The following is a 24,022-nucleotide window of genomic DNA, read 5'->3' on the forward strand; positions in this document are numbered from 1 at the left end:
TATCTAATATTTCTGATCCCCTCAGGAATCAGATAAGTAAGGTTGCTAGGGATGGATCACAGGGCTAGCGAGTGACCAGAAAAAAAAAACAAAAACTCTTGGTACAAATATTAGTTTTCTATGGCTGTTGAAACAAATCACCATAAACTTAGTGGCCTAAAACAACAATGCCTTGTTATCCTACAGTTCCATAGCTTAGACATGTGATCTAAAGCAGAAACGTCACATCTGTCTCTGACTACAGTCAGGATACTTTCTTCACTTTTAAGGATTCACATGATTCGATCGGGCTCCCAATGTCAAGGTCCTTAACCTTTATCACATTTGCAACATCCCTTTTGCATGTAAGGTAAGATATTCACAGGTTCCGGTGATTAGAATATGACACCTTTGGGGGATCACTCCTCTGCCTGCCATACCAGGGGTCATCTACATTCTAGTAACACATCTAGAAAGATTCCTTTCTTCTCTTTTTTTTTTTTCTTAATTTTCTGGGCAATGGTACAGGGGCTACAGCTCCACAGTTCTACTGGTTATAAAATTTCAGTGTTTGGTGAAATGGGAAGAAATGCTAAACAGACTCCCCAAAACAGATCTCGAGGCAGAGTTGCATTTAAGTACTTCGAGTCCAAGACATTTTATATTCCTATAAAATCACTTATTGTTAGCTACAGACATGTTTCTGATTAAAATGGTCCAAAGGGTATGTTCCTACAGCATACATTGCTTACTCATCTCTCTTGATATGAAGACCAGATCCTGTAGGAGGAATGGATTTATTTTCTAATGGAGTAGTAGCAGCAGAAATTGCTTCATGCAAATGAAGCTTGGCAGTGTGACTTCATGAATAAGAAATAAGCCGGCGCCTCCTCTCCCCACAGGCAATATTCCACACTGGGAAATTAATTGTGGCATTCGTTGGGTGGCCCTGGCTTCTCTGCTGGGGTTTCAGGCAGACAAAAAGATGCTTCCCTTCACTCAATTGGATATAAAGCATTTATGTCCCTTTTAGCTTTTCTCTGTGTTGTAAGTGAACGATTTGTGGATCTCAAGTCCCCTGAAAGCTTCTGGAGGCCTTTTAGGAGCTGAAGAACTCACCGTGGCCACACATGGCACTGGCCACACATAATGGCCATGAGTTCAGATCGTCTCTGAATAGAAGAGATCTAAGATGCCTTCACTTTTTGAATGACAATATACCTTAGTAGTTAAGTACATAATCTCAGGCCTCAAAATATATCCAGGTTCAAATCCCTGTTTTGCTCCTCTTTAGCCACCAGACCTTTGGCAAATTACTTATTTAACCTGTGCCTCAGTTTCTCTATTTATAAATTAGAGATTAAAATAGCACTTGCTTCATAGGGCTGTTACGAAGACTAAGTAGATTAATAGGCATAAAGCACTTAGAATAAAGCCAAAGAACTCCAGGCTATGGAAGTGGCAGATAATATCATCTTAGCTAAACCAAAATTAGTGAGTAGTGATCTTTGCCGCTGATGGTTACAGGTTTTCATAGAGTGATGAAGATGAAGTACAACGTGGGACTAGGAGGGTGAAGTCTTGGATTCCATCCCTACTTCTTGCCCACTCTTTGGGCAAGTCATTTACCTCACTTTGCCTCAATTTCCTCATCTGTTGGATGGAGTAATGATTATTTCAGTTATTTCTTTTTTTTTTATTTCTGAGACAGGGTCTCACTCTGTTGCTCAGGCTACAGTACAGTGGTATCATCATAGCTCACTGTAACCTCAAACTTCTGGGCTCGATGAATCCTCTTGCCTAAGCCTCCTGAGTAGCTGAGACTAGAAGTCTGTGCCTTCACATCTGTCTTCTTTTTCTTTCTCTCTCTCAATCTTTTTTTTTTTTGATACAAAGTCTGACTCTGTCACCAGAGTGCCCTGGTGCCATAGCTCATGGCAACCTCAAACTCTTGGGCTCAAGTGATCCTCTTGTCTCAGCCTCCTGAGTAGCTGGGACTATAAGTACCCACCACAATACCCAGCTAGCTGTTCTGTTTTCAGTAGAGATGGAGTCTCACTTTACTCAGGCTGGTCTCAAATTCCTGAGCACCAGTGATCCACTTACCTTAGCCTCCTGGAGTGCTAGGATTACAGGTATGCACCACTGAGCCCAGCCCATCTAACTTATTTTTCTATTTTTTGTTGAGATGAGTTCTCACTCTTACACTGGTCTTGAAATCCTGGCCTAAAGCAATCCTCCTTCCTTGGCCTCCCAAAATGCTAGGATTGGAGGCATGAATCACCATGCTCAGCCCTAGCTACCTTTTACTATACAACAAATCACTCTAAAATGTGGTAGCTTAAAATAATAACCATTCTGTTATAACCTATAACTTTGTGAGTCAGGAATTCAGGCTGGGCTCAGTTGAGCCATTCTTCAGGATGACTTTGACTAAGGTCACATGTTGAATTCAGCTAGGGCTGAACTGGTCTGGAAGGTTCAAGATGATTTCACTCATGTGTAAGCTGCTTTGGACAGAAGAATGGCCTGCTGGCCAGTCTAACCTGAAGCTACAGGCTGAAGCACCTTACACATGGCTGTAGGGTTTGAAGGCCATGGGTGCTGAGCACAGTGTTCCAAATAGCAGAGAATAGAAACCGTGTGCCTCATAAGACTTGGCTCTGGTAACTTGTGGTGGTACATTGTCACTTCTGCCATGTCCTAGTAGTCAAAGTAGACATAGAGCCACCTAACTTCAAGGAGATGGGACAAGGACTTCATCTTTGGAATGGAGGAGTACCAAAGAATTGCCATCTTTAGCTTTCTTTAGCTTTATCTATCTTTAATCTCTAAAATGATCCTGATCTTATGATCATGACGTGTGGACGAGGTGCCTGTTAGGGCTAGTTATATAATGCCCTTGTTAAAATGTAAGGGCAGTAAAATTGAACAGAAGTTAACACTGATTTCCCATATACCTCCTACCCTCACCATGCACAGGCTTTCCTTGTTACCAGTATCCCCTACCAGAGTGTTACAATGAACCAGCACTGACATGTCCTATCACCCAAAGTCCATAGAGTACGCGTACGTTAGGGTTCACTCTCACTGTTTATGAGTTTGGGCAAAGGCATGATGACATGTATCCACCATTAGAGCATCACACAGAGTAATTTCACTGCTCTAAAATATCCCGTGTGCTCTGCCTGTTCATCTCTCCCTCCTCTTAAACCTGGGCAACACTTCTCACCATCTCCAGAGTTTGGCTTTCCCCAGAATGTCATATATTCGAGAGCATATGGTATGTAGCCTTTTCGGAGCAACTCCTTTCCCCAGTAACATGCACTTCAGTTTCCTCTGGTTTTTTAATTTTTTTCTTTTGTAATCTTCCTCCACCTCTTGTTCTATCCTATATGTTTCTTCATGGCTTGATAGCTCATATCCTTCGGTGCTGAAGAATATTATACTGTCTGAATGCCCCACAGTGGATTCACTCACCTGCTAAAGGACGTCTCAGTTTCTTATAAGTTTTGGCAATTATGAACAGCTATGATACACATCCGTGCAGGTTTTTGTGTGGACATAAGTTTTCAGCTCCTTTGGGTGAATGCCAAGGAGTGTGAGTGCTAGAAATTAAAATTTTCTGCTCTGTGAAAGATACTGTCAAGAGAACACAGACGGGATGAGGCGAGGGAGAAGGAAGACGGTTCTGGCCAGTCATGCTTCATGGCCACTGTCTCTCTCAGGACGGGGGAGGGTAGAGAGCCAGAAATCACCCTTACCTACAAAGCAGGTGGATGATTTCCACGTCTAGCCTGAATGAAGTGTAACATACCCTGGGCTGAGGGGGAAGGCTGCCCTTCGGAGATATGTGTCAGGCTAGCTTCTCTAGGAAATATAGAGCTTGAGATAAAAATAAAAGTCAATGTTTCATTTGGAACATGAAAACCCGTGGTAGCCAAGGTGAGATACAAGAAAAGTGAGGCCAAGAAGGACGCAGAACAGCACTAAGTTGCCTGTTTCCTTGTGGCCATTATTTCATAAAGAGCCATGGAGCTACCCTGCTGGTCACTGCACGAGATCCCTTGGCTGGATGAGCTTCAAGGACAGACTATGAAGTGTCCATGGAGAGCGGGAGGAGAGGGAATGTGTGGGCCGGGCTCCGTCTCCACCCGTTTCCCACTGGTCAGGGTTTTCCCAATGGGGAGGTGGCGGTGGCTCTTCCGCACTTCAGGATTATAGCCCTGAGTTCTGCTGGCAGCCTCTCCAGAGGCCAGTTCCCACACCTTGCTGGGAGGAGCCAGAATCTCTGGGCATGTGACCAGGGAGGGCCCCTACTCTAAGACTTATAACTGGTCTTCCCCAGGCAGAATTGCCTGGGCCCTAATTAGGCACAGCAGTAGCTTAGGCAGAGCAAGTGGCAGAAGATTCAGGCAGGTGGCATCAAGGCGTTTGAGAAGGTTCGTACGATTTGTGTTTGATGCACTGTGTGGCCTTGGCCAAGTCATTGAATCTCCCTGCATCTCGGTGTCCTTGACTGTGAGATGCAGCTGATTGTACCCATCCACCACTTGGATCAGAAATAATGGGTTGTCCCAGCCACATGTGATGCCCGAGAGAGGCTCAGTTCTGGTGACATTAGCATGGCTGCTTTCCCTGGGGGAAGACCATTGAGTTTTGGTAAAACAGGTGCCTTGGCAGATCTGAGGAGAAAAGAGAGAGAAATGTCATCGAAGAAGGGAAAGCACAATGTGTGTCCATTACTTTGTTCCCACACAGGACTGACTGCACAATCTGTGGGCACCAGTGCAAAATATGGAGCCCCTTGTTCAGAAATTACAAAAAATTTTAAGATGCTGCCAACAGTGTTAAACTAAGCACAGAGCCCTTCGAAACTTGAGGCGCTGTGTGATTGCACAGGTCACACACCCATGGTGCCTACCCTGTCCCTGTACTTACGTATTTCCAGTGTGTAGCACGGGGGCCAGAGCTTAGTGGTGTCCCTGACAACCTCTCTCCCAGCCTGCACCAGTTTGAGGGGATCATGGGAACATCCAAAGAAGAGAGTGATGTTTGAGCTGACTGAAAATGCCTCTACTTGAGCCCTCAGTGATGCCATCAACATATCCATCTATAATACAGTGGCTAAGTGCAAATATAGAACACACGCATATATGTAGATATAAAGTTTTTGTTGACATGATTCTAGTAGTTACAGGAATGTTGCCATGGTGACTGGCAAGGCCAGCTGTTGTTTCATTCCCCCCAAAGAATTGGATGATAATAATAGTCCCCTAGAGAGCTCTCCCGGGACAAGCAATGATGTTAAAAATCTGCAAATTAATGAACAGGTAGTATATGCAAGCCTCATCCTCATTCCTTGTAATTAGCAGGATTGTACAGGATTTTGATGAGGAGTGGCTAATTTGGTATATAAATTTGGAGGATGGACTGCTTGTGGAGCCTGGTTTGAATCTTTACTCTGTCACTAAGTGGCTGTGTCACTTCCTCTGAGCCTGTTGTCTCATTTAGAATGTACAGATCAGGTTGGGCACAGTGGCTCATGCCTGTAATCCTAGCACTCTAGGAGGCCAAGGCGGGTGGATTGCTTGAGCTCAGGATTTGAAACCAGCCTGAGCAAGAATAAGACCCCATTTCTACTAAAAATAGAAAAACTAGCCAGGCATTGTGGTGGGTGGCTATAGTACCAGCTTCTCAGGAGACCGAGGCAAGAGGATCATTTGAGCCCAAGAGTGTGAGGTTGCTGTGAGCTGATGCCAGGGCACTCTACCAAGGGTGACAGAGTGAAACTCTGTCTCAAAAAACAACAAAAAACAAAACCAAGAAACTGCAGATCATTATATCAAATTTATAGGAGCATTCAAGATAAACTATATGGATACTACATGGTTTCTCTGATGATGATATTAACAAAATCATTATTATCTTCAAGCTCTTATTTATTGAGGGTTTCCACCTATGTGGCCCTATGTTTGTGTGTATTACCTCATTTAATCTTTTTTTTTCATTTTTTTTTATTAAATGGTAACTATGTACATTAATGCACTTCTAGGGTACAGTGTGGGGTTTTCACACACACCTCATTTAATCTTGATTATAATCCAACTGGTGAATGAATTCTTATAGATCAGAACACAGAGAGGTTAGGACACTTGCCTGAGGTCACACAGCTAGTAAATAACAATGTGAAGATTCAAACTCAGGCTGTCTACCTCAAGCCCAGGCTCTTAACCTTTGCACACAGTGCCCAGGATAAGGTTTTATAATGACAGGAAGCCTGACTGAAAGACATGTGGTAGTCTGGATTTCAGTTGTCTCCTTGATGGAATAAGGAGTGTTTCCTTGTTTAGCAAGAGAAGTGGCGAGATAAGATGGGAGAGGGAGAAGTTTGAATAAGAGCCTGTTCTGTGGACTCAGGAGTTCAACCATCTCTTCCGAATTCTGTCCCACTAATTCCTCTAGAGTGCCAACAGCCCTTACCCTGGTCTGAGGGGGGCCAGGAGCCATGACTGACTCATTGACTGCCATCTGCAATGGGCCTTCCTCCCCAGGGACCTGCAGATGCCAACCTTTGTTCTCCTCCAAACAAAAATCAAATAAACACACAAACACAAGGCCTGCTGCTTGGATGTCTTGCTAATCCTGTTTGGCTCTTCAGATGTGGCAGGTACCTTCTCTCCCCAGGGCCTTTGCTCGTGTTGCTTTCTCTGCCTAGGCCGTTCTTCCCAGCCCTCTCTCCCAGCCCCATTTGTTGGGGGGACAGTTCCTAGTCATCCTTCATATCTGAGTGCAAGTGGTCCTTCCTCGGGGCTGCCTCTCTGCCTCTCCCTCATCCTAGGCTCAGTTAAGTCCCCTCATGAAACACTCCGGTACCACCCATCTGCTTTTTGTATCACTTATCAAAATTTTAATTAAATGACTACGAGTATAATGATTTCAGATCTGTCTCTGTCAATAAATGTCTTATTCACTACTGAATCTGCAAAGGCCTGGAACAATGGTTGTGTCTGAGTTTGCTGAACAAATGGAAGAATGAATAAAACCTCCAAAGTCTCCCCACCTGCACTGAGGGAAAAGCTCATGCCTTTCCCAGCTTTCCCAATACTTGGTAGGCTGCCTGTGGTCCTGCTAAGTGTTTAGGAGAAAGCAAAGGGAACAAAAGCGTCACAGAGCAGGGTTCTGTGGGAAGGAAGAGATGAAATAAAATTACTGCCTCTCCTACATTTCAGGGCTGGGTTTCTCACTGAGGCCTCATAAACCCTACAGTGTACAGAAAATTATTTGCATTTGACAAATTAGGAAACAAAAAAGAGAAAGGATAGAGCATTAGGGTGGGTCATTTCCTTGCTCTGGACCTCAGTGTCCCCTTCTGTAAAATGGGGGTATGGGTGGGTGGGCAATACAGTTGTGAGGTCTCTTCTTACTCATTCTCCTACTGAGATCTCGTGCCCTGTTGTTCGTTGTGTGTGTACATGTGCACACAAGTGCGCAAAGTCATCATGGATAGGAACTATGTCAGTAGCATGAGTGTCAGGGCTTCAAGCTCAGAGGAGGCACTTGCTCTGAGATAATTACATCACAGAGTCTATAGGCAGGGGTGTCCATGTCCTGTGCACCCCAGGAAGGCTGGAATGTCTTGTTCAGCTTTTACACCATTCCACAGAAAGGATTATAAAGGGATTAGATGCAAATACACTTAAGATTTGGCTGAATCGGACTCGGCTGTATTCCCAGCTCTGGTGGTTGGAATATTTATTCAACCCAATATCACAAGATGCTTTTCCCAGGTGAGAGCAGACGCTGGGATAAATGATAATGCAATCAGCAGCGGCAGGCGAGATGAGAAGATAACCGGTCGCCCCACCTTCTCTTGGCTGGTTCTTTGGATTTCATCATTGTTTTCCCCCTAAAGCCTTAGAATCGCTGTCTCTAAAACTCTGAGGAGGAAATGAAATTGTATTCTGATGCACTGGGCAGTTAAGCCTCTGCTGTTTGCTGGAATTGCTTTAATCTTGCCCCAAACATCCAGCTGGAAAGAAATGTTATGAGCTGGATTTCGCGGGCAGGGCCCCAGCCCTGAGAATGAGTCTGAAGGTCTTTTCTCATTCCTGGGATCATTCTTTCTCTGGGTATTCACATTTTCCAGGAGGAACAGGCAAATGGTTTCAGTTCTTTGACTTTTGCAGGTGCAAACAGACTGTTAGATGAGATTGGAAAACCAGAGGCTATTTTGCAAGTTGGAAAAATATGAGATGGCCCTTTTAAATGGAAAACAGGGACCCGGAGAGGGTAAATAGGGGACAAAATGAGAGGAAGATACACAGGAATGGTTGTTGATCTCTGAGCGTATGAGGAAAACCTTTTTAAGAGAAAATAGCAAATCTGTAGCTCTATGTCCCAGGCACCACTATTGTGGGTACATCAGGTATATGAATTCTTTAATCCTCACAGTTACACTATGAGTTTAGTACTATTTTATGTCGATTTTAAACATGAGAAAACTAAAACCCAGAGAGGTTATGGAGGCTGGCCTGAAACCTAGGCAGGAGTCAGCCCTCTGTACCCCATCTTTGACAACAGCAATAATAGTTACAACCCGGACAATGTTAATCACAGTGGTTGTGATTTCTTGTTTACCAGGAGCTGGGCTTTCTGCTGTGCCCTCATGTCAGGTTATGCTAGGAGAAGACACACAGGTTGTAATTGTTTTTATTCCAAATTAGGAGGAGATAGGTGAGGAAAGGTTAATTACGCAAGCAGAGGTGATGAACACAGCCAGCCCTTGACCTAGGACTGTCCCAGCCCAAAGTCCACAGGTCACTGTGCCAGACTGCATGTAGGTAGCAGGGCCAGCCCTTGGAGTGGCAGCCTACCCAGCGCAGGACTGATCACTTTATTTTTTCCTCAAGGGACACTGGGAAGTGGTCAGGTCTTTTTTTTCTTGCTTCTCATGGCTGGGTCTCTTGAGAAAATCTTGGAAGCTATGAAGTAGGCACACAGACTGGAGAGCACAGAGGAGAGAGGTGAAGGAAGGGGAGGACTTAGAGTTACCAAGACCAGAAGATGAGCTTGTCACTCTTGTTTACAAACTCAAAATGGTGGAACGTCACTGTATTTAGTTGCATATGGCTTTGTGAGCCCAGTGTGTCTTATTTGATCTCGAGGTAGACCTGATTTGTTATTCTTGGTGTTCAGCTGAGGAACAGGTCCAGGAGGTCAAGTGACTTGTCAGAGTCACACAATCAGGAAATGGCAAAGCCTGGCCCTGGCACCAAGTCTGTAGCTTTCGTCAGTCTAAAGCCGTTGTTGGAGAGATCAACCAGGAGACCCATGGACTAACAGAAAACGCACAGGTGTGGGAAGCAGGTGGAGGGTTTGGACCTGCTCCTCACTGATGGCACAGGCAGCTTGGCTGGCACCATGGAGCCAGCAGGCAGACCAGCCCAGGATGCCTGAACTGGGCTCCAGGGAGGCTGATGTGAAATGTTTGCTACAGGCCTATCTACAGAGACGGAGAGAAGATTTGGTGTTGCCTAAAACAGGGGAGGGGTCCAGGGGATGTCTTCTAAAGAGTGCAGGGATTTTTAGGGGCTAAACTATGAAACCCCCCCACCCCCCCCCCGAATTAACTGTCCTAAAATCGACTGTGGTGTAGGTTGCATGGTCTGTGCTCTACCAAAAGCTATTGCATTGTAGCAGGGAGGGCGAATGTGTGAAGAATTCAGGCTGGGAAGCGGGCTTCACTGCAGGCTTTCTGCTCCAGGCAGCCTCTGCAGAGAAGCAGACACTGTTTATTTCTCACTAAGCAGTAATTGCTGTTTCACTGCCAGTCTCTGTCACCCTTCTTTCTGTTCAGTCCAGGGAGGTGGTACTGGAGGGAAAAGCCAGAACAACAGAACTACAGCCCTCATCACCCATGCCTGGGTTCACCAATGGTGACTCCCTTGGGTGCATGCCACTGATGGGCCCCTGCCAAGCCCCCTCCACAGCCTTCGGCCCTGCCATCCAGCATAGCCACCAGCCTTTCCCTTCTGACCCAGGGCATAGCAAGCCCAGACTAAAAAACAAAGCCCTGTCCAAAGACTGCTTGCCAAAGAGGAATGGACGTAGCCAGTAACAACATATTCTGGGGTCTGAGGCCAGAATTCTGCACACTGCCCTCTGGGGTCCCTGCCTAATGCCTTTTGAACCCCAGCCCAGTCTCTGACATTGCTTTGCCTGGACAGATTCCAAAGGAAATAGACAAACTCTCTGTTTCTCTTCCCACCAGGAAACCACTCCATTCCCTGGAGAGCTCTCTACCCAGGAGGCTTCTATTGGGACCCTGAGGTGCCCTTCCCAAGGGAAGACAGGAGGGAGACGTGCCTGATTGACTCTAAGAGCTGGGGCTGCAGGGAGCGTAACAGTTTGTCTTCAGGGAAAATAGCCTCTTCTTGCATCGGCTGTTAAGTGATACCCTGAGCTGGAAGCTTACTTTCTTGGGGAGCTGCTGAGGACAGCGACTGGGACTTAATTAGAGGCCAGGCTGGAACTGGCCTCCGGGAAAAGAGCTGAGCAGGGTGGGAAGGAATGGCAAGCACCTCTGAGGCTCTGACTGCCACGTGGTCCACCTGGCCGGGGAGCCAGAGCGGGACGCTGCATGGAGGGAGATACAGAGGAAAGCTGGGAACAGAAGGAAAAAGGAACACTCCCATTCCCTGATGTAGGCTAAAAATCACAAACTAACCGTTCTGCATTGACATTTTCTGTTCGGATCTTAGTGTGAACACTTAATTAATTAGAATGGAGCAAAATGGCTAATTTGAATAGCTGAGTAACTCGGGGTCGGGTAGAAACTACTTTTCTGTTTCAATCTTGCCAGAAAATAATGTTTGGGAATACCTCTTTCTCCTCCTCCTTGTCAGCGCTGGAGAGGGCTTTCCAGCAGTGAGTCTTGGTACTGACAGGCTGCACAGCCCTTCCCAGGCCTGCCACCAAACTCTGAGCAGACCAACCAGTGATGTTCCTCTCTCCAATAACTGTTAGTGTGCACGACACTGGGGGGGGGGGTTGCTGCAAAGAGGGGGACAAGACCTAGTGTCCACAGAAATAAATTCCCTTTGATTGACTCGACAGATGTGAGAAATTTGCTTTGCAAATATTTAAGAGAGCACAGAAAGGGCAATACCTAATTCTAGTTACACAGAGTCAGGGGTGAGGGGTGGTCGGGGCTATGTAGAAGGGAGGCCAGGACCATGGGATTTCTGCAGGTGCTTTTATAGGCCTCGCCTGACAAGTGTGATCACTGGGTGTTTTTATAGAAAGGGTGAGATTGGGTTCTGCTGCGGCAGCAATGACATTATTCTTGCTGACTTGGGTGGTTTTGCACATTTCTCTGTCTCTTCCAGTGTGTCATCCACAGCGTTTGTTTCTGAAGGGGTGTTATTCTCAATCAAAAAGGTTGAAATCCACAGGTATTGAAGAGCAAGTGGAATCTGTGTCAACCCCTATCTTTGCAGTGGCTGTTTGTGTGGAAAACTGTGGTGTGGGGATTGACACCAGCTCGGGAAGGCCTGCTGGTTTTCCCATTGAATCCCAGCTTGGTGGTACCCTGGTGGCTGCCATGCTCCTGCCATAGGGCGTCTCCATGGAGGGTGCAGCCCTGAGGCCATGTCCTCCATGGAGGGTGCAGCCCAGAGCCCACAGGCAGGTACACAGTGACGCTGAGCATGCTGTGTACATCTCCCCCTTTCTGCTGCTGGCCTTCTTTTTGTTTCTTTTGCCAGGCAACTGTTGCAGTTGGAATTGAACCCTCCACAAGATGGGTTGAAGTCCAAACCCTTGGTGCTCGAGAATGTAACCTTATTTGTAAACAGGGTCATTGCTGCTAAAATTATTAATAGTTAAGATGAGGTCACATTGTGGTAGGATGAGTCCTTGGTCCAGTGTGACTGGTGCCTTATAAGAAGAGAGAGACACGAGCTCAGGGATGAAAACACCATGGGACAAGGAAGTAGAGATTAGAGGAATGGCGGCTGCAAACCGAGGAAGCCGAGGACCGACAGGAGCTGGGCAGAGGCAAGGAAGAACTCCATCCAGAGTTCCACAGGGAGCACAACCCTGCTGACACCTTGATTTTGCACTTCTGGCCTCCGGAACTGCAAATGTCTATTGCTTTAAGCCACCTAGCGGGTGGTACTTTGCCACCCACTTTGTGGCGGCCCCAGGAAACTCTTCCCTGTCCCCTGAAGTATATATACATTCTTTTTTCACGGTAAGATCTACACCAAGGTTAGCACCCAGTCCAACAGGACTGGGGGATATTCTGCTTCCTCAAGTTTTTTTGCGCCGCTCTGCCCCAATCTGTATCATCCGTCTTGTAGGGTGCCTGTGGCAGGAAAATCTTGATTTCCCCAATTTCAGTCCTTGGGCAGACCTGTCCTCAACACTAAACAACAGTTTTGTTCACCCAGGGCTTATCTGACATTCTCTCATCAAATCCTCTCAACAGCTCTTTAACGTTGCTCTTCTTCTGACCTTATTATTGCAGACATTTTAGGCAAAAGCATCCATCAACTCCCCAGCCCAGTTCTCCCCTGGAGGCTGCAGGTGCCCCTCAGATTTGATTCTATCCCACACATCCTGGGAGCTGCTCAACTGACCGGAGTTCACTTTCTCTGCAACTTCAGAGACCAGCCTGCAAGCCGTTTTTTTAAATCACTAATTTGATTCGAGGGTACATTCACTCTCTAAATCAGTTAAGCATTTGCCATCTTGGAGAGGACCTCAGAGGAGAGGATTCTGGGCAGCAGGCTGGTCTCCGGGTGCAAATTCCCACCTCCCAGGTAGGTCCCCACATGGGTTTACTCCAGGGTGTCTGAAAACCTCCTGCCCACAGAGGCTGCTTCTGCTATGAGGGAAGAACTTTAGACTCATAAGCTGGACCAGAGGAGGTGGCCACAGACCAGAGGGAGTGGCCACAGCCCAGGCAGGCCCAGGTCATGTGCTGAGCCAAGTAGGGCCTGAGAGGAGGAGCTCTTAGCTGTTTAACTCTGCTCATCCACTCTCTGTTTCAAAGTGGTGCAAGGTGACTGGGAGCTTGGAAATCTTGGTCCTCCTTCCCAGCTAAACTTACAACTTCATAAAGTCAGAAAATAACAATAGTTAAGAGCATGGCCTTTGGGGGTTGGGAATCTCCTCTGAACATGGTGAGGCATGCAATTCTAGACAAGTTATATAACTTCTTTACACTTTAGTCTCCTCCTCTGTAGAATGAGTGGGGAGTCCGGGAGGATGTATGTTCCTAACTTCACATAGCTCAGCTCAGGTGGAGGAGAAAAAAAAGATCATATTTGTAAAGCACTTGGCATAATGTCTAGTACACAGGAAAAAAATCTAAGCAGGTATTATTATTCTGAGAAATTCATTATGCATCTCTGGACCTCTCTTTTCCCATCTGTAAAATGGAAGTTGCAGGACTGAAGGTTACATACATGCTGTGCTTGAGAGGAAACTTGCAGCCTCTTCCTCCTCCTCGTCAGTGATTCATTATCTCTGCTTCTGTCTTTTACTTTTCCATCATTTTATTTCTAAGAGTATTTTTTCCTAGTCATAAACAAAATTTATATTTTTAAAAATTCTAGAAAATATAGAGAAACACAGAGAAAGAAATTTAAATCCCTGCAACTTCAGAATCTGGATAACACTTTTGAGTGACTGTATAGCTTCCACATGTCCTTTTTTTCACTTTATAATTTCATGGGGGCATTTTTCCCAGATGTTAATTATTCTTCAGTATCATCTTAATATGTCGAAAATTATTTTATAAAAATTTTACTTCATAAAATTTGTATTTCATAAGATTATTGTATAAAATTTGTTGGATACTAAAGTAGTGTCCAGTTTTTCCTTGACACAAGTAACACCCTGGGTTAGGAGATTACTGCCATTCAGAGAGCGATGTTGGAGGCTTAGGCCAGGTAGAAGCAGGGGCTGGTGAGAAACAGTAGGGCTGGGACTAATTGAAGGTCGAGGCAGTGGGATTTACTGATCAGTTGGATGAAGCATATGAGGAAAAGAAAGGATTCAAGGGTGACTCTCAGGTTGCAGCCCAAGCAACTGTTAGAGTGGACTTGCCAATTGACTGAGATAGGGAAGGCTATATATGGGACAGGTTTCAGGGAGAAGAGCAGAGGTTTGGTTTCAAAATATTCTTTTACACATGCAAGTGGGGACGTCCAATAGGCAGTGGGATGTACGAATATGGAATTCCAGAAAGACGTTCTGGTTAGAGATATGAATCAGGATGGTATCACATGAGATTTCCAAAGGACCCCAGGAGCTGCAGAACTCAGACAGCATCTGTCACATCAGTGGGGACCATTTGTCTTTTTGCGGCAGGGAAAAGGTGACCCGCATCCCTCTTTCTCCTAAGCCAATGGCATGGTGTTACAGTTCGAGCCCCACAAAATCAAATGAAATGCCGCCTTCCTTAATAATCCCAGAACTGCTATCCTCACTAACAACACCTTGGGCAGAAAAGTCACAGGAGCCTTTCTCAGCTGTGGATAAAAGAGGCTGAGAGATGCACTCTTATGAGGCTGATTTCTTTCCAGCCTATAGGATTGTGCCACTCCATGCACTGTGATTAATGCTTTGCCACAGCTTGTCCACTTGGTTAAGCCGTGTCTACTTTTTGCTGTTGTTTTCCTTTGGGTGGAGGTGTGGGGCAGGGGCTTCAGAGAACAGATAGTGGGATCAACTTACAATTTTGGCTAGCTCTACTGTGGTCCCCCTGACCATTTATTCAACAACTTCTGTAGAGATGGGCCAGGAAAAATGGGGCCTGAAATGAAGCCAAGTGGCTCCCTTCTGGCCTGGTGTTTCCACCCAGATGAGGACCTGAGGTTCCCAGGTCACTATGTAAAATGCACTCAAGTATACATGTCGGTGCAAAGATGTTAGGGATTTCGGTGAGCAAAGAAGGAAGATACACTGATAGGTGAGGTTATCAGCAGAGTTTAAACGATGATACTTCCAGTGGCCGCTGCAGAAGAGAATAGCCATGGGCTGCTGAGAAAGTAGCAGAGGAATCACCACTGACTCCCTTCTTCTGGCCCCCACGGTCGTCTTTCTTAGTTTCTCATGGTCGTGATGTGATCACTTTAGAGCCATATTTTACAAAACTCCCAGCCACCCTAGTGACAGCCTGGAGGCTCCTCTGCACATGAGTGTGCTGGCTTGGTGTGCCTCCTTCCTGGGATCCTCCTCCCCGATTCCCATCTTTCTGGTTCTGGTTCTGAGCACTCACACGTCCTTGGACAAGTCATCAGACAGCTTGAGTCTCAGTTTCCTCATTTTTTAAATGGACAATGCTACCTCCTTGGAGAATTGCTGAGAGGATTAAGTAAAACATTATCTATAAATTACCCATTAGTCGGCTCGGTGCCTGTGGCTCAATCGGCTAAGGCGCCAGCCACATACACCTAAGGTGGCGGGTTCGAATCCCCAGCCCGGGCCCACCAAACAACAATGATGGCTGCAACCAAAAAATGGCCAGGCGTTGTGGCGGGCACCTGTGGCCCCAGCTACTTGGGAGGCTGAGGCAGGAGACTCGCTTGAGCCCAGAAGTTGGAGGTTGCTGTGAGTGTGATGCCATGGCACTCTACCCAGGGGGACAGCCTGAGGCTCCGTCTCAAAAAAAAAAAAAAATTACCCATTAGTCACAGGCACTGAGCTGAGTATCACACACCCCAAACCGACACCCTGACATCAGTCTTGATTGCCACCAAGTGGCCAAGTTATTTTTACCTTGCAAGGAGGAGATAGTTGAGGACCAAAGGCTCAGGAGTCACTTTAGAATTCCTGAATTCCAGGTCAAGCCCTCAGAGGTAGATACAGCTCTTCGCCAGGCTTATCCAGATGTTGTACCAGGAACTGGTGACACACCACACACTGGAGGAGGCTCCTAAAGGAGTGGTTCTGAAGCCCCCACCATGGTGTGCCTTGGATCCCCTCACAGGCGAGAAAGCCAATTAGGACCAGTGGGTAAAAATAATTTCATAATAGCTGAGGATATCCACTGACAGAGCCACAGCTGCAAAACAGAACTGGGGGGATAGTGTGGGGAGCAACTCTGAGTAGGGTCCAGGTGTGGAGGGGTGTCCAGCCCATGCCACGGTGAGATCGTGAGTATTCTGTGTGCTGAGGGCTGTGCTTTGTGGGAACACAGAGGGGGTGGTGGGGGCAGGCAACAAGTCTGCCACAGGAGCAGGGAGAAGAGGGTGAGCTGGTGATTATCTCCTTTTGGGCTTCAGTTTCTTTATTTGGGCATGGAATGATGAGTGGATATTGAAGATTCCTGGGTAACAGACTCCTAGGGGAATCTAACAAAATCTTTATTCACATACAATTTGTTATGAGTCCGTGATGTCCACAGGCAGCAAAAGGGGAACAACTCCTGTTCCTCCTAAATTCACAGAGCTCAAGATCTTATGAAGAAAACAGGCAAACTGTAACATCAAGGATGGCAGGTGCTCGGAGAGGAAACGGGCTGGGCAAGCAGACATAGGGCACTCTGCAAGAACTCAAGGCATGTGGACATGTGCCCAGAAGGCACTGCATACAGGTCAGGGCTGCAGTGATGGCTGCAAGCCCTAGGAGGGAGGTCTCCAACATCAGCTCACTACTAGCTCCCTGTTGTTGCTGAGAAGCCAAGTCCTGCAAGGCCCTGTAGAGGTCTGCCCCTCCCTCACCCCACCAGCACTGTCGTCTCCTGCTCCTCTACCCCGACACCTGCCACACACATGTGCACACGCTCCTGGAACTCCTGGGTGGCTACAGCGGCCTGCTGTCATGTCTCTCCACCCCCAACTCACCATCCCCTTCTGCCCTGGTCAATCCAGCCCATCCTGCATCTCCTCCCAGCCAGCCCTCACCTTGGTTCAGTGGACTTCTACTCTCAGCCCTGAAATTCTCCTGCCCCACCCCTCTCCCTGGTTAGATCAAGTCCCTCTCTTGTGCTGAGTACACAAGACACATGACATCTGTCTGTAGTATGGCTTGGACATCACTCCACCTCCAACCTGATCCCCTGTGCCATACCTCCTCCATTCCCGGTCTGGTTTTCAGCGTGGCTATGTCCGTAGATGGCCCCAGTTAGCACAAGACCCTTTGCCCTTTCTTGGGCCTCTCCTTCACAGCTGTAATTAAATAAATGTATAATTAGTTCATTTGCTTGATCTTTCAACCCACATTTATTAGTTGTTTAACATTCCTCTCTTCTGATACATAGTAAATCTGACAAAAGCAGAAATCCCATCTGATTTCTCTACCCCTGTGTTTCTGACACAAAGCACAATCACTTGCATATTGTAACAGTAATAATTGCAATGGGCAGAATGTTTGAGTCTCCCCTCAAAATTTGTGTGTTGAAATCTTAACCCCAACTGTGATGGTATAAAGGAGTGAGGCCTTTGGGAAGTAATTAGGGGCTGAAGGTGGAGCCCTCATGAATGGGATTAGGGCCTTCATTAAAGGGACCCCAGAGGCTCTGTCCCTTTCCACCTTGTGAGGATACAGTGAGGTAACAGTTTCATCTCCGAGATCGGAGGTGTTCAGCCTTTTTTCTTTTCTGCCACACAGTGGAAGAATAAGAGTTGTTGTGAGCCACACAGTAAATACACAAACACTAATGAAAGCTGATGAGCAAAAGAAAAGTCCTGTGCCTACTTTTTCCTAACATCTGACACTACAGATAAGCAAAACAGTCCTCAAATAATCTGCATGCAGCCTATGGGCCTCAGGTTGGACACCTCTGGGGGGCTCTCACCAGAACCTGACCATGCTGGCTCCCTGTTGATAAACTACAAAAGGTGCTTAGTTGCAGCAGCCTGAGGTAAGCAGTAACAACCCTAAAACAACAACACAAGAACAACAGCTGGACTTTAATAATTCATTCCTTAAATCTTTATGAAAAAGACCCTTCAATTAAGGGCTAGGATAAAATGACAAGCGAGGCAGAGCCTGGCACCGTGTGGTGAAGCTTAGGGTCTCCTAAGGTGCTCAAGGCACCAGGTGCCATCCTAACATTTCATGCCTTATTTAATCCTCACATTTCCTTTTAACGAATGTACTGTCCTTGTCACCATTTCATAGATGGAGCAACTGAGGCACAGAGCAGGCCTTTGCCCAAGGCCACAGAGCTGTGGGATGGCAGAACCAGGAGTCTAGAGAGCCTATCCCCAGTCACCGGACAGAGAGAGGGTCCTCCATAAACAGTTGCCGAGTGTGTGCAGGAGTCCAGGCACCCCTTTCCAGGGTGCTAGGGAGGTTTCCCCTGCCTGCCCCTGCCTTAGCTCGCGATCCCATCCAGCTTGTCAACGCACCATGTTACCCCTCCTCCCGTCTGGCTTAACCAGGCAAGCCGCGGAGTGCACGGTCCATTGACTGACCGAGTCTCAGACCTGGAGAAGAAAGTGCTTCTGGAAATAGCTCCATGGAGGTAAAGAGGCGGTCTACGTGATCACCAGGGGCATAATGACTCGGCAAATCCCCACTGGGCCTCGCAGGGAAATGCTGCGCCCTCTCGGGCGATGCTGAGGCTGGAATCCGTGATGCGCGTTTGAGAATTAAGCTGCAGCATGAACCTGCTAATTAGGGTTGTGTTTATTTTGTGCTCCATAAGGCAGATTTGTTTAAATGAGCAGGATGGAAACATTCTGAGAGAATCGCTCTTTCTCTCTGGATGAGACTTTTGTTAACTTTTCTCTTAGAGCTAGAGAGCCCTGAGGTTCTTTCTCCACTGGACCAGAGGAGGCGGAGGGTTTCCTGGCAAGGCGCCCGAGAGCTCTCCACACTCGGGCGGCCCCTGGAAGGCTGCGACGGTCTCTAATCCTCTTACGTGTGATGTACCCATAAACAAATACATATGGGCATTTTACCAGACTCTGGCCCTGAAGCCGGCACCAGCTCATTTCCAGGCAGGCATGGCCATCTGCAGATGCATTGACCATGCTTCTGAGATCTCAGAAAGTGTTCAAGGATTTGCCAGGGCAGAAGGAAAGAAGACACGGAATGCCATGCCATCCCTCTGGCAAAATCCTCAGATGGCTGCAGGGCCCACCTGGTTGTCATTGCCCCACCTGTCCAGCCCCTCCTGGTCCCACCTCATCCTGGGTCCCAGCCACACTGCCTGCTGCCTACTGGGTGACAGTTCCACCAAGGATCTATCCCAGTGCGTTTTCCCCTTCCCTGCTCCTCCCTTGCTTTACCCTCTCCTAGACTCTAAGCTAAGGCCTCCTGCAGAACACGTGAGCTCCCCAATCACATGAAAAACAGCCCAGATTTCAGGGAAGAAGAGTAGGAAAATGCATTTTGCTGAGAGCCCAGTGGCGCAGAACACAATAGCTTACATATTGTAACAATAATAATTGCAGTGGACAGGGTGTTTGGGTTCCTCCGGGTACCTGGTACTGTGCAGGTCTCATCCTGAACTGGTGCTCACAGGGGGCTGGTGTGTGAGCCTTGGGAGAGCAGAGGCCTCCATCGCCTGCCGCTGCCATTTCATTACTCACCTGCTAATTGTGGCAAATGGGGAGTTTACAGGTCCCCTGGCCCCACTATGGGGGGTGGTGATGCTTTGATGGAGAGGGAGTGGAAGGCCAGCCTTGGCTCCCTGAAGGGTGCCCGCCTAGCTGGCTCATTTGGGCTCTGCAAGCCAGAGGGGATGAGGCAGGGAGGGGTAGTAGGCCTGGGGCCCCACACACTCCAAGCTGAATCCTACCTCTCCTTGTGTCCTAGAGAAGTCCCCAGCTTGGGTCATTCACCTGGGGTTTCCAGTGGTTACCTCTGGGCTCAGAAGAGTAGCGGAGTCACTTGCTACCACTAAATAGACCATCTGAGAGGAGGATGTGAGGGCTGGGAGTAGAGACCAGATGTGGATCCAGAGCCAGTTCCTGAGTTCTGGGCAGCCATGAGCCATAGCAGTGAAGAAGTGAATTCTGAAGGGCATGGGCTCTGGAGCCCACTGACAAACAGGCGCTAGCTGACCACTAGTTAGAGAAGACTTCCAGCTCCAGGCCAGTGTCATCAGCCAGATGTATGGCACATGTTGACTCATCAAATCAGTAGGCTTTTAGTCTCGGCTTCCTTACCTGGAGCATTTAAGAATAATTCCACCTCTCTGGGTTGTGCAGAAGAAAAAATCTGATAATGTACATAGTGCTTAGCAATAAAGGGTCACTCCTAAGGCCAGTTGTTGCAGGGTGGGAGGAGAAAATTGTCACATCTCAGGCAACTCACAAGTCCACCCTTATATCATGGGGATATTTTGAGAGACTTCCCATCCTATCTGCAGCTCCCCAGTGATAACCAATAATCAGAGCTGCCATCAGTGAACAAATATTGAAAGCCAGGGGCTTGCATGTTTCACCTCTGCTCTTGCCACCCAGTGAGAGATCCATTTTCTAGATGAGGAAGCCGGAATAAGTAACTGGGCCAGATTGTTCCAGCACAGATACAAACCCAAGATTTTCCCCTACATGGTTATGGTCCAGGGGTCACTTGGATACTTTTTCTTTGGCCACTGTCATTTGATCACTTTTGCTAAGACTCTAGTCAACTATTATCTCTTCCACTTGCTGCTATGAGAGGCAGAGTGTGGCAAGGGCTTAAAGCTAGTGCTTTGGAGTTCAGACAGACAGGGGTTTGGGTCCTGCTCAGTAGGCTCCTAGCTGCATGACTTGGGTAGTCATTTGCCTTCTTTGGGCCATATTTCACAGAGAGGCCATGAGAGAGTAAGTGAACCCAGGGATGTGGTGATACTGGCAATTCAGCAGATCCCTCTTCCCTTCCTTAAGGGCAGGTAGGCAACTTGGAAGCTGCTATAAGACTCCCTCTTCTGCAGGAGAGCAAAAGGGTGCAGAGCGGGCTGGAGATGAAGCCAGAGTGCACCCCTCACAAAGGGCATCTCCTCCCTCAGCCATCTCCATGCCCCTCACTGAAGACCTCATCCTATGTGATAGAGAGGAGTGGTCCAGAGAGTGCCTGTTTCTATGGTTACAGGACTATGGCCTCCAGAGGCTTCTGATTTGGTGATAAATGGCTGAGAGGATGCAGCCTCATGCCTTCAAGAGGCTCACAGGGTTAGCAGTAAGGGGCCAGCAGCAGCGACTCCATTGGCTTTCCTCCTCACCCCATGGGGGTATCTGGAACACCCCAGCCTCCCTGTGGTGCATACCCAGGCTTCAGACTGTCGCTCTTAGCCCCAGTGGCTCCTCACAGCCAGCATTGGCAGGCATTGAAAAGGGCTTTCTGTACTGTGATATGACTTTCTTGTGTAGAAGAAAAATCACGAAACTTTTGAATATGGTAGTTTCTGTGTTATTCTGCAGAAGAAGGGAAAATGCTCTAAGCTGTTATTCACGTCTGTGCTTAAAAACTTTCACTGCCATTCCCTTATGTCCATAAAATCAAGATCATCTGCCCCCCCGGTCCTCCACATGCTGGCCCCGACCCATTGCTGGGTCTTGCTTGTAGTTATTATTACTGGGAGTAATAATGATATTGAGACAATCGCATCACCCATGCTTGAGGGCTCAGGGGATGGGAGGCAGTCTCCTACACACTTGACTCAGATCCTTGCACTGAATTCTTAGGACATCCATAGGAAGTAGGTCTTAGGTTCCTTTTTACAGTGAGAAAACTAAAGCCAAAGGAGGCTAAGTCACTTGCCCCTGGGCTACTAGACTCTACCCCACAGGACCTCAGTTTTCTCTGCACAAACCCCTTCCCCAGTGAAAGTCTCTTCCCGTCCTCCTGTTCACTCTCCCCATGTCCTCGCCTGTGCTGGCTCAGGCACAGCAACATGGTATAGAGGAGTGGGCACAGCTCTAGAGTCAGGGACACCGGGGTCTGTATCCCAGCCACACCACTTCCCACCATCCAAACTATGTGAGCCCCTTGGGCCTCGATTTCCCTACCTGGAAAGCAGGAGAACACCACTGATTTGATGAGTCAACATGTGCCAGACATCTGGCTGGTGACCCTGGCCTGGAGCTGGAAGTCTTCCCCTGTGTCCCTGACCTCCTGTTCCAAAAGGGCAGGGACCCCACATTGATTTAATGCCATCCTTTGCACCTCAGGGTTCAGCCCCCTCTGCCTCCTGCTCCTTCTCCTACATCTAACCACTGTGTCTCCAGCCTTCACTCCCCCATCGCACACTCTGAGCCACACCCGACTACCTGTGCTTTCCCCAATTCCAGTGTCCTCTCTTAACCTCCTCCACTTCTTTCCCCAGGCAACTTCTGCTCAGTCACTGTCTCCTCCTCCGGGAAGTCCCAGGCTGGCTAGATCTACCTCCTCTACCACAGCCTGCAGCCTGCCTTCTCTCCCTGCACTCATCATGCTGTGTTTGCCGTATTTATCCACCTGTCTATCTCCCCTGCAAGCCTATGATCCCCTGAGGGCAGGGACCCTGCTGTGTCATCCCTGGAGCCCTGGTATCCACCATACAACCAGTATTTGTTGAGTGGATAGATAGATGACTAGAGGAATGAGCCCCTGGCTGAAAAGTTCTCAGCACTCGCTATTTGGATTATCTGCCCACTGGGCTATGTTGTGACTCGGCCACCTTCACCTCTGCATCCTGGAGACCTTGCCAGGTTGGGAGGGACAGAACACAGCGCTGCAGAACTGTGTCTAAATCTGCATGTGCATTTCACGTCTCCAATTCAAACCTTGTTCATTAGCACGGCAATTAACAGCAGAGTCTCTGACAGATGGGCCGGCTCCATGCCTGAACCTCTGGCTCCGTGGGTAGGGCAGATGTGTCTGGCGTGGTGGTAGATGTTTTCATTGCTCTGAAGACCCAGATCCCAGTGCGGCTGGCTGTGGAGACAGTGTGCTGATGTCAGCACTGGCATTGGTGGGGGCTGGGCCTAAAAGGGCCAGGCTGTGGGACAGACTCTTGGACAGCTAGGGGTGGGTGTCCTCCCTTCCTTCTAATCCAGAGACTTTTAATTTTTAGTTTTTTAAAGATATGAATTTCCTGTTGGGAAACCCCAGCATCCCACTCCCAATTTTTCTTAAGTTCTGAGCACTTCTCCAAGAGATGGTGTCTCTTTCCTGCTAATGCTTTAGAAGCTTTTGAGCTTCCTACAATTATTATTTAGAATTATGATGTGCAGGCCCTTTAGCTTCAGATAACAGACACTTGGAGTGCAGCATTTAGAGTGGTGGAAGATCAGTGTTGTGTAAACACAATTATATTTAAACAAGTTTGAAGATGCTTTTTTATTTCTTCCTGTTAATCCCTAGGTTAAATTTGCTCCCTGGCTATTACCTTGTGAATAATATTCATTTCTCCATAAAAGAAATACCAAGTTGGCATTCAAATTGCTGCCCGGGTCGCAAACTCAAACCAAAATGCAGCATCCTAAAGCCAGAGAGGATTTTACAGAACTAGAGTTCATCAGCACTACAGAAGATCTAATCAACCATCACCCACCAGTGCCAGATAGAGAAATTAGGCCCAGAGAGGTGCTTTGATTTGTCCAAGGACACACAGCAGGGGGCACCACAGCAGGGCAGCACAGTATGTGGACCCCACATGCCTGCCAGTCTCCAGTGGCCTTTTCTGTAGCACAGGCTTCAGATCATCAGAAATGCTCAGGCTTTGCCATGTGCCAACCTCAGACCTCCACAGCATGGATGCCGTAAGTGGTCTTGGATATGCTTCCTTTATAGCCTGTCAACAGACCCCGTCTGGGTGAAACAGAAGAGAGGGTGCAGGCTGAGGGCTGCTGTTAGTGATGCGAAAACCACACATCTTGTTTAGAAAGGTGCTGACAAGTCCACACATACAGGGAGCTGGGCTGAAGAGGAACATTAGCCAAGGTGGGGCTGGGAAGTCCCTGTGGTGGGAGGCAGCGCCAGCAAGGACCCGGAGCTTCTCCCAGGCAGGGAGCTGCAGGCAGGGCTGGGAGACCCTTGGTCCCACTGAAGCAGAGGTTGAAGGAATAGGTCTGGCGTCCTGTGACCAAGCTGTCCTTGTCTTGCACGT

The sequence above is a fragment of the Otolemur garnettii genome, unplaced genomic scaffold, assembly GCF_000181295.1.
Source record: "Otolemur garnettii isolate 467f Iridium unplaced genomic scaffold, OtoGar3 scaffold00001, whole genome shotgun sequence".
NCBI lineage: Eukaryota > Metazoa > Chordata > Mammalia > Primates > Galagidae > Otolemur > Otolemur garnettii.